Genomic DNA, 11,908 nt, shown 5'->3' with positions numbered 1-11,908 from the left:
AGTCGAGCAGGTGCTTGAAAATCTAGTCCAGGGCCTAATCACTCCCCACTCTTGACAGTATATAGAAAAATCAGCACGCCCTAAATTTTAATAAATCTGGTCAATACAGGAAGTTTACATGTTGTTTTTCATCTCATAAAAAAATTCAGCTCCAGTCTCGTATCAAAATGTCCGAATCGGAAGGGAAGATTCCGGGATTATTTTTCGTCAGCCATGATACCAAAGTGTAATACTGTTATTATGACACCTGCATAGCATCGTTTTTGAAAGGGGGGGGGGCAACCAGAGAAAAAAAAAATCACTTACCTGTAAAGGTTGACAAGCCAAAAAAAAAAAAAAATGCTCAAACTCCAGAATCCTATTTTGTGGTGATGTGGTGATGGTGGGGTAGTGGCCAACTTTTTTCAAGGCCTGCTTCCTTTCAATTTTAATTTTTTTTCCATACAATACTACATTTTCCCTCATATCACTATACTGTGGTAAGAAGTGGAGGGGCCAAACAACCTTTCAATGAACATTTTCAATAGTAAAGGTAATGTTTGGGAAAAAAGTGGGGGGGGGGGGAGCCCCCCCCCCCCCTGTTGCTACGTCCCTGAAGTGAAAGAGGGGAAAAGGGGAAATATTCAAACCCACCCAAAAACTTGACAAGCAAAAAATGAAGAAAAAAAAGTGAATAAAGAAAATGCCCCATCGTCCAAACACGAAAATCCTATTGGGAGAGGGAGGGGTCGAACTTCTTTCAGTACCGATTTTTTTCCCCAAACACTACCACTTAACTTTGTTTGACCTAAACTGTAACGTGCCTGTTGAAAGGGGGGGGGGGATGGGTACACTTACGTCCAAATTTTCAATGCCTACATTATTTAGACCTATATTATGTCTATCTTTGCAAAAAAAAAAGGGGGGCCTTCTAGACCCTCGGTTCCGACGCCTATGAATTTTTAAGTAAAACACACACAAAAAATGATGGAACCCTATGCATGGGTGGAATTTTATTCACGGGTGGGTGGGAGCACATACAGGCCTGTGTGGTGGGAGATCTACATATCATATGATCATATGATCATCTCTTACACATTTCAGACTCAGAAATCTAAAGGGGTTCTCGTTTCCTTAAGGGAAAGGGTTTTCCTTAAGGGTCCTTGATAATTTTGAAATTACTTTCACATAGAAATCAAATAACTCTAAATATTTGGAGGGGGGAGGAGGTCCCGACTCACCCACCCGAAGATCCCCCTTGATCTGAAAAGAATTTAGGATGAAAATAAAATGTGTGAGTGAGATGCAGATACCCCCCTGCTAATCACTATGCAAGATTTAAAAATTGAAAGTCTAAGGTTGTAAAAATAATAATTCGAGATGCCATAAAAACAGAATATCAATTATATTTATAACCAATGGGCCCTGATTTGGTAATAAATTATATTCTATATCTCCCTTTGTTCTCTTAACCCTGTTGGTATACTTTAACATGCTATGACATATTCTCAGGCCTTTTTTTCAAAAAAATATGATGAGGGAGGGAGGCATTTTTAAAAAACTTTTTATTTCCCCCAAAACATGATGAGACAGCGTTTTACATTGTACAAAACCTCAAAATATGATGAGGGAGGTGATTTGTCGTTTTTATTATATTGATTTAGCAATAAAAAGGGTCAATGAGGCACCCTTGGAAGAGATGAGGGAGGGCCTGAGAATCAAGAAATTCATTTTTATATAATGACTTTAATTAAACACAGAAGCAATAGAAATAATTCAGAATAAATAACTCCAAATTTTCGTATTCTAAAATTCATAACATTAAATTAAAGTGTTTGTAAAATTGGGCCAATCAAAATGAAACTAAATCGATATATCACTTCCTGAATTTAATTATTTAGAAGCAAGATCTGTTTGTGAAACACTGATATCCCCAAATGGCAGCTTATAGCCAGGCCTGAAGTTTCTCAAAGCTAGACAAGTAAAATTCCAAGCTTAAAAAAAAACAAAATTGTTGGTATCCCAAGAAAGTTCTTGGCACAAGAAATACACCTGTAAAATTTGAAAGCCCTAGTACTAACTGATTTAAAAGTTATGACCAAGTTTAAAGCTTTAAGTTTTAATTTCCAGATTTGGTTGAAGCTAATTGCTCATTATAAAGTTTTAAAAAGTAAGTCAGACTCTCAAGTCAAGATCAAAAGGTAAAGATATTTACCGTATACATGTATATACTCATTGAAAGGTCTTGTCACAATAAATATATATACGTGAAGTATGAAAGTACCAAAGCCTAATAGGATCAATCTATTGAGAAAATATTTTGGCATATAACGTCTATCGAAAAGGCGTTATAACGCGAAAAAACGTACTTATTACGTTTTTTTCAAAAGGATCGAATTATTACGCCTTTTGAAGGGTGTTATTATGCCTTTTGAATTGTCATAATATTGCTTTTGACAGGCCTGTGCTTTTGAAATGGGGGAGGAACTCTTAAATATTGATACGTAAATAAAAAAACAAGAAAACAAGAAAATCCAGGATATAGGCAGATGCAGCTTGGGGCTTTGCTGGCCATGAATTAATTTTTCTCTCATCTTGGGAAAAAGGGCAAACTATTTGCATGAGTAAAACGAGCAATTAGCCTTCAACCAAATTTGGAAAGGGATTAAGGTGTAATAAAGCCTTTTGAAAAGGTGTAATAACACCATTTAGAAAAGTAATACATGTAATTGCTTTTTTGTGTTGTTACGCCTTTTCCAAAGATACCGGTAACAGAAAATCTTAAACCTCCAAGACACCAGGAAAAGTACAAAACAAGATGTTTTTGTGAAACACTGATGTCTCTTTATGACAAGTTATGGAAAGGGTTGAACTTTATCAAGTGTAAGTCAAACTCCAAGGACAAGGTCAAGAGATAAAAAAAAGTTGGTATCCATGGGAAGTTCTTGTCACAGGGATTACACCTGTGAAATATAAAAGCCCCAGTATTAACTGTTCAAAGTTATGATGAAGATTAAAGTTTTTTAAAAGTGGGTCAAACTCTAGTAAGGTCAAGGTCAAAAATACTCATACCCATTGAAAGACCTTGTCACTATGAATAAACATGTGAAATTTGAAAGCCATAGCACCGATTGCTTAAAAGTTATGGCCTAACCTTATTTTTGCAATTTTGTGCGTAAAAAGAATCAAACTCAAAGTCCAAGGTAATCATCGTCTCAAGCCACGGTTCGGAGGTCCGCATGTAGCTCTCTCCTACAATGGGAGAGGATCGTACATTTTGGCCGTGGTTTGCGACGATGAAGGTAATAAGACTGGTGAAATATGAAAGCCATAGTCCCATCCAATCAAAAGTTATGGGCAAGGTTAAAGTTTCTGCAGACAAACAGATGGACAGACAGGACAAAAACTATGTACCCCTGAATCTTTGATTAATGGGGTATAACAATTTATGACAAGTAAGTCTAAAGCAAAAGTTTCAGCTAGGAGACATACTCAATATGCTAAAAGTTCCACTTGAGATTCCACCTATACACTTCATTGTCATTGGGTAACATTCTACTAATGGAGAGGATCAAACCATGAGTACAAACTGGCAAAACGCTCTGCTGATGACTAGCCATTGAAAAACTTGTTAATTAAATCAAGGCTAAAAGTTGACAAGTGTCAAAAATTACCAAGACTGTCCAAAAATGAGACTAGCTGATCCAGACGACTGAGATACACATATGTTAGATAATCTGAAGATGAATCAGATATTCACGATCTGTTGATCATAAAGATAATTCTGTAGAGATATATATGCACAAAAAAAACAAGTCTTTATTAAAAAGAGATGTTTGTAAAACACTTAATTTTGCCCCCCCCCCTCCCACAAATAATTGGAATTTTTCTAAGTCAGTGGGGCAAAACTCTGTCCAAAATGACCGGATTGTACCCAAAACAGAACGTTAACGTTACTTAATATTTTTTGATAAATCTGAATACCAAATTTCATTTCAATATGTGCAACCCCTGCGAAGAAAATAAACAGAAACTGCAAATTATTGGAATTCTTCTAAGTCCAAGGGGCACAACTCTGTCCAATATGGCCGATTTTACCCAAAACAGTAGTTGACCTAGATATTCTTACATTTATGGCTCTGCATGATTCTTATAAATCTGTATACCAAATCATTTCAATATGTGCAACCTCTCCGAAGAAAATGAACGGAAACTGATGGTGGACCGACAGACAGACCGACTAGGTAAACACACCAGCTCAGTATTAAAAAGTTAAACGGGGGGGGGGGGGAGATTGTGGCCCCACCCCCACCCTAACCCCGTGGGTCATGATTTGAACAAACTTGAATCTACACCACCTGAGGATGATTCCACAAGAGTTTCAATCTTTCCTGGCCCAGTGGTTCTTGAGAAGATGATTTTAAAAGATCTTTCCTGTATATTTCAATGTTAAACTTTGATCATCCATTGAAGCCCCATCCTACACCTCGGATTCATGATTTGAACAAACTTGAATCTGCACCACCTGAGAATGATTCCACATGAGTTTCATCTTTCCTGGCCCTGTGGTTCTTGAGAAAAAGAGGATCAAAGATTTTTCCTATACATTTCAATGTAAAACTTTGATCATCTATTGTGGCCCCAATGTATCCCCAGGAATAATGATCTGAACAAATTTGAATCTTCTCCACCGTAGGATGATTCCCTGAGTTTTATCTTTCCTGGCCCAGTGGTTCTTTAGAAGATTTTTTAAAGTTTTTTCCTATATATTTCAATGTAAATTAAACTTTGATTGCATGTCCATTGTTCCCCCACCCTACCACGGGGATAATGATATGAACAATTTAGAATCTACACTACCCCAGGATGCTTCCACACAATTAAGTTTCAGATTTTCTGGCCCAGTGGTTCTTGAAAAGATTTTTTAAATGACCCCACCCTATTTTTCATCTTTTCCTCATTATCCCCCTTGTAAGGGGACTTGGCCCTTCATTTTAATGATTTAAACTTCCCTTTACCCAAGGATGCTTAATGTACCAAGTTTGGTTAAAACTGGCCCATTGGTTCTTGAGAAGAAGTTGAAAATGTGAAGAGTTTACAGATGGAAGGACAGACAGATGGACAAAGAAGGATCAGAAAAGCTCAATTTCAACTTTCAGCCCAGGTGAGCTTAAAACTGAAGATACCATTACTAGTAATTATTTGAAGAGATTTGAATTAATAACAATCAATTAATGAATTGATGCATTGTACACATCATATTAATTGATATCTTTATTCTGATGATTAAAAAAATATCATGATCAATTTTTTCTACATTGATTAGGCACACCATACATTCAGTATAGTCATGTAATACATATCAAATCTTCACCTCTGCTTTTAAGGGCTTGGAACCTTCTGCTTCAAAAAACATATGCAAACATGTTAATTCAAGCAGGCAGCATTAAAAGTTTTGTGCTTTTTTTTGTTTAGCTCCTTAAAATATTTTTTTTATTCAGATTGTTCTCATTTCTTTTTTTTCTTTTAGTTGTTGTTTTATTTTTATTTATTTTTTTTTAGCTAATTTTGGTTGGTATATTTTAGGTGTTTTTTTTCTGATTTTTTCTTTTCTTTCTTTTTTTTTTTTGGTTTCTTCTTTTCTTTTGTCTACTATTTTTTGCTTTGCTTTGTTTTTGTTTCTTTCTTTCTTTCTTTTTTTTTTTTTTTTTTTTTGATTTTTTTTTTTGCACAAAACTTGCCAATAAAATCAGACATTCACAAATCATTACTAAATTATAAAAACAAATCACAACTTATATTTACAAATCACAGTTTAATACATGTATTTACATTTACAAATCACAGTAGATTTAACATTTTCAAATCCTAGTTTCACATTTTCAAATGCAAATCATAACATCAATTAAACTTTATTGATTTTTTTTACTACATATTTAGTCATATCAGTAATTAATATATTCATTTAAATGCACAATTAATAAATAACTGAATTGACAATACAAATCATTACTGTATAACTGCTGACAGAATTTGTACATTAAAGGAATACTTAGGCCAAAATAAAATTATAGTTTGTTTGGAATTGCCTCCCGCCTCATTGAAATTGCCCCCTCCTGAAAAAATTTTATTGACCAAAAGTAGGAAGATTTTTTTTTTATTCAATCAGTTTTTTTGCCCATTACATGTTTCACATGCACCATACAAAACACTGAAATATAGTGTCAGATCTAAAAAAAAAAATAATTTCCCTCCCTCCCTCCTATGTCTGAAACCTTTCAGGCGGCAATTCCAAACAAACAATTTTTTAAGGATGGCCTTATTTAATATTGAAACGATTACATCTGCAGCAGATATAATTTATTTAATTTTGTATAAAATCAGATTATTAAAGACAAAGCAGCCTCCAAATAGTCCCTTTCAGCTTCTCTTCCCTGAGCCAACCTGGCAACCTTGGCAGCCAAGAAACTTAAATTCCATCCAGGAATGCCCCAGGGTATCCAAAGCCTACTTACAACTTAAGCCTACGACTACTTCATCTTAACATTTTATAATAAAAAATATCATAACAATATAACCAAAACAATACATATTAATAATAGATATTTACATTCCAATATTTTTAATGATAATGTAATTGTCTCATTGACATATAGAGAAAAAGAATGTAGTCAGTGTGGGGGGAAACCGGAGCACCCAGAGAAAACCAACGTGTCTGAGTGGGTGACCACATACCCTCTCAAAACTCATACACAGTCCGTTCCAAAACAAATGTTTTAAAAATTTTGTTTTGGATTTATGTACTTGTACGTGCTTCCCAGATCTGGCTTTCTGCATAAGTGTCATCTTTCTTTGTCCTTCTCCACATATGATCACAAGGATAATGCCTGTCCAATACTTCTATTTCTGTCAATGCATGAGAATAAAGTTTATCAACCAAATTTAGGAAATTTAATGAAATGAAGAACACAGTCTTACAATTTGACATACTTGGGTAACATATTCCCATACCGGAGGGTTCCTTGTCATTCATGTCACATCCACATGACTTCATCTGATTACAGAGTCTCCAACCAGGTACAGTCACCAAATCATCAAAACACACTATAAAACAGAAGGTAATTTTCTTCAGCATCTAAATTAATAAAAGAATTAACAGTCATATATAAGTAAAAAATTATATACATGTACACTGTATAACTCTATGTATAAAGTTATACAGCTCTAAGATAGTATTCTATTGGTGTATTTAAAAAAAAAAAACCTGAGGCCCATGGGCCTTATTGGTCATCCAATCATCATGATTTTAAAAAATAATTGAATTTGATTTGTGTTTAAAACCAGACGCTATGACATTCATAATTCTGAAAGAAGCATCATTGCTTATCATAACTATACACTTAGCAATTGCTAAGCAACTGTGCTGATTATTTGCTTAGCAATTAATATCCAAAGGCAGGGTAGGGGAACAAAAAATTGCATTTACCGGTAAACTAATCAGTAATAATCCTCAATAATCAGTAGTGCTGCTTCCAGGTAACCCACAGAATCCCTCATCCTGGGACCACACATTTCACAATTTTGGAAAAGGCACCCTTGCTAACCATAAATGTTTGATTAACCCAGGGAACTTGAAATTTCAAAATTTTGGAAGAAGCATCCTTGCTCATCATAACTATATAGGTAGTTGTCTAGTTGATCTCCTTAATACCCAAGAGCAGAGATGATTTTTAAAGAATTAATGCCTATTTACTACCAGTATATAATTCATATAGCCCCACCCTAACACCTGACACTTGAGCCATGAAATTCAAAATTTTGGAAGAGGCACTCTTGTTTATCATTATAGCTATGTACTGGGTATACCAGTATATTTAGTTTGTTGAATACCGAGGAGCAGAGGAGTAAAATTATATAGCCCTGCCCTAACACCAGCGTCCCCTGACTCTGGGGCCATGAGATTCACAATTTTGGAAAAGGCACCCTTTCTCATCATAACTATGTACGAGGTTAGATAAACATTGTTAAATTCCCAGGAGCAGAGAAGATTGATTGATTGTACCAGGTATGTTGTTTTACATCCCATTTGAAAATTTTTCACACATCACCGTATGCAGGTGATGGGCTTCAAATTTAGACCTATACTCGGTACTCAGGGCCATTGAGCAGCAAGGTTTCTTTATCATGCCAACGCCTACCATGACAAGGGACCTACGTTATTAAGGTCAAATCCGAAAGACATGTGACTTTCACTTCTAATGTTGAGCGCTTGGCTAAGGAATGGTCCCTACCCATGTTTACATCTTAGGTTCGAGTATCAATTCCAGGCCTCCAGATCGTGACTTTCAAAGAATTAAAGCATTTTACTATATAATTTATATAGTCCTACCCAACACCTGAAACCGACCCTGCATGGGCCCATAAAATTCAAAATTTTGAAAGAGGCACCCTCCCTCATCATTACTACATGTATGTAATTAGTTTGTTTAATACCCAGGAGTAGAGAAGAAGGTTTTCAAAGAAATAATGTATTTTCACTATATAATCAATAGAACCCAGCCCCAACACCAGAACCCCTGACCCTGAAGCCATGAAATTCAAAATTTTTGAAGAGGCACCTTTCCTCATTATAACTATACATTAATTTTGATTATTACCCAGTAGCAGAGAAGAAAAGATTTTCAAAGAATTAATGCATTTTCACTATATAATTTATACAGCCCAACCATAACACTACACATAGAACCCTGGCCCTGGGGCCACAAAGTTCACAACTTTGGTAGGACTCAATGCTTATTACAACAATCATTATACCAACAGTTTGACAGCTTGATGTCCAGGAGTAAGAAGAGGATTGCATTAATTTTAGTGGTTTTGGCACTTGGGGTGGGGTGGGGGGATGAAATTCACGATTTTTGTTCCCCCTTCACCCATAGCTAGATGCATTATGCCAAAATCGGTTACATGTAAAATTGGTTGCATCGATGAGCAGTTGCAGAGAAGCTGAAAATGTTCAAATGTTCACAGTCACGACACAAGACACACAATGACAGACCAAAACAAATATCTATATATAGCAATAGTTTACTCAGGTGACCTAAAAAAGATGTTGGATTTTTGACAAGTCACCTTCCTGATCAGTGCTGCTGGAAAGGTCAGCATCTTTCAGTCTCTCTTTTCCAGTTGTTTCCACCAGTTCTGTCTGGTTGTATTAGCTGCACCAATTCTTGTTTGACTGGAGCTGCTCATTTCCACATCTTGGAGGGTCAACATCTCAAAATCCGTCAGAATTAATTTCCAGTTGGAACAAGCAAATGTAGTTTTCCACATTGTTAAAGAAAAACATCCTTTGAAGTCTACTCTTCAACCTGTAAGATGCAAAAGCCTCATTTTTGAAAAAAATGTCAGCTTATGATTATCAACCATACCAAACATTCCAAAATTTAAAGCTCATGAGCAGCTCATAAGACACACATGAGAGTCTAGTTAAGAAACATATTTACGGTAATTTTTGAAGATTCACGAGGTTTATGAACTACAACACTTCACGCCAGCATATTTCATGGAGCTCATTAGCGCTTCATGATAAATCATTAATAATGCTGGTGTGAAGTGTTGTAGTTCATATATACATGTACCTCATGAATCTTCAAAAAATAAATTCATTTCTTATATTTACATAATTTTTCTGATGAGTGGCCACAAAATTTTGGCCATTTAACAGTCATTTTTAAAGCAAAACAGTTTGCACTTTACATGTAGTTTTGACGTCAAGTGCGGTATTATGACGTAACAATGGAGATATTCATGCTCATCCACAGTTTAGTTCATGAGAAAATGAACAGTCTTCATGTCTGCAAAGAATCTTAAGGATAATTATTTAGAAATGTAAATATTAAGAAATGTCATAATGCACATAAGGTAGAATTTGATTTTGATCATGTGCAAATTGTTAGTCTCCATTAGGGAGGAAAATACTAACCATATGCATATGAGCAAAATTAAGCTCACTTGGATGGTAATGAGCAAAAGTCTTCAATTTTCCCACGTCTGAAAATTCAATAAAGTGTCGTAATGTATTAAAGCAAGTAGTGCCTTAAATTCATCCCACATGAACCCCTGACCCTGGGACCACACATTTCACAATTTTGGAAAAGGCACCATTGCTCATCATAAATGTTTGATCAATTCCAAGGAGGAGATTTCAAAGCATTAATTCATTTTCAGTACATACAAACGTAATAATTAGAGCCCCCCTTTCAGTACCCTGACCCAGGGGCCTTGAAATTCATAATTCTGAAGGAAGAACCCACCCGTGCTCATCATACCTACGTATGAAGTTAGTATGTTAAAAATCCAGAAGCAAAGAAGAAAATTTTCAAAGAATTAATGCATTTACACTTTATAATCAATAAAGCCCCGTCCTAACACCAGAACCCCTGACCCTGGGGCCATGAAATTCTGATTTATATAGCCCCACCCTAGCACTAGAGCATCTGACCTTAGGGCCATGGATTTCACAATTTGGTAGAGGACTCGAAGCTTATTACAATCATGCCAACAGTTTGACTGCTTGATGTCCATGACTGAAGAAGAAGATTTTAAGTTTGCCAGGATGCAGGGGGAGGGGGGGGGGGGGACCATGAAATTCAAATTTTTCTTCCCCTTCATCCACATTATGTCAAATTTGGTTGAAATTGGTTCAGCATGTCCAGAGAAGAAGCTAAAAATGTTCAAAAGTTTAGGACCGATTGATGTACAACGATAAAAAATACCAGGTAATAGATACAGCAATAAGTCACCTGAGTGACTCATTTTAGAATGGGACATTTCTGCTAAACAAATGATAGTCCTAATTTAAATATGAGACCAAAATTAATACCTTTGGCCTTAAATAAGATGCCAAAAGTGAAAAATGAAAATAAATCTCTCTGTAGATAATTCCTTGCGAAAGACTTTTCAGACAACTTAAAGTTGGTGAAATTAAATGATTTGCAAGAAACGTCTGTAAGTCAAAAAACTGGAATATTGCATTTAAAGAACACTAACAAAAGTTTCCAGACTGTGATGGTTCACTTGAGGAAAAGCGAGGTCTGGCAATGGATTTGTTGCAAAAAGTGCTACTACCAGTCACTAAGAAAAGCTTTACAAAGTCATGAGATCTGGAAGGGGACGAAGAGCTGCACAGCTAAATGTGGTAATGGCTGTCAGTCACCTGTGTACCAGTCTCTCTAAAGAGGGTATGTGTGGTATGCTGACCAGAATCAGCTGCCAACATACATCAGACCTGCAACAAAGTGAGGAAAACACAAAAGTGAAATAGAGGCCCATGGGCCATATTGCTCATCAGCAAATCAGTTTAGCTGAGGATGCTTCCATATCAATAACATTGGCTTTGCTGTTCCTGAGCATAAGATTTTTAAAGAGCACGGAGCAAATTCAAAGTTATTTATTAGAATTAATCTAATTTGCATTAAATTCTCAGTGTGAACGCTGTTCAAATTTAATTCACAGTAACTTACGTTTGATTCGAATTAAATTCTCTGTGTGAACAGGGCTTAAATCTCCTACTAAATCAGGGTTGTGATCAGTTTTCTCATCTAGGATGAGGTGCCAGCCAAGGCTTTCAAGACTCATCTTTCTGTGCGCCCTTGCGAACTTAGCCTGGGACCAAAAGGTGCCCAGTATCCGTCTGCTTCCATGTGGAGGCATCGCATAGGACTTGTTGTGGAGAGGATATGTACTGGCAGGGAAAGACATAAAAATTCCTTCCCTTTTCGCATTGCTGCGAGCCAGCGGTGATGGCAAAGCGAGAGGTGACAAGCACACAGACACTAACACCAACACACTAGGCGCATCACACAACATTTAGCAGACTGTTAGTAGTTTTAGTAACTTGTTATGGTGATTTGTAAGAAATTTGTTAGGA

Source organism: Saccostrea cucullata, unplaced genomic scaffold (genome assembly GCF_032062105.1).
Source record: "Saccostrea cucullata isolate Sc308-1 unplaced genomic scaffold, CSIRO_AGI_Scuc_v1 ctg907, whole genome shotgun sequence".
NCBI classification, from domain to species: domain Eukaryota; kingdom Metazoa; phylum Mollusca; class Bivalvia; order Ostreida; family Ostreidae; genus Saccostrea; species Saccostrea cuccullata.
This window is presented reverse-complemented; position numbering follows the sequence as displayed.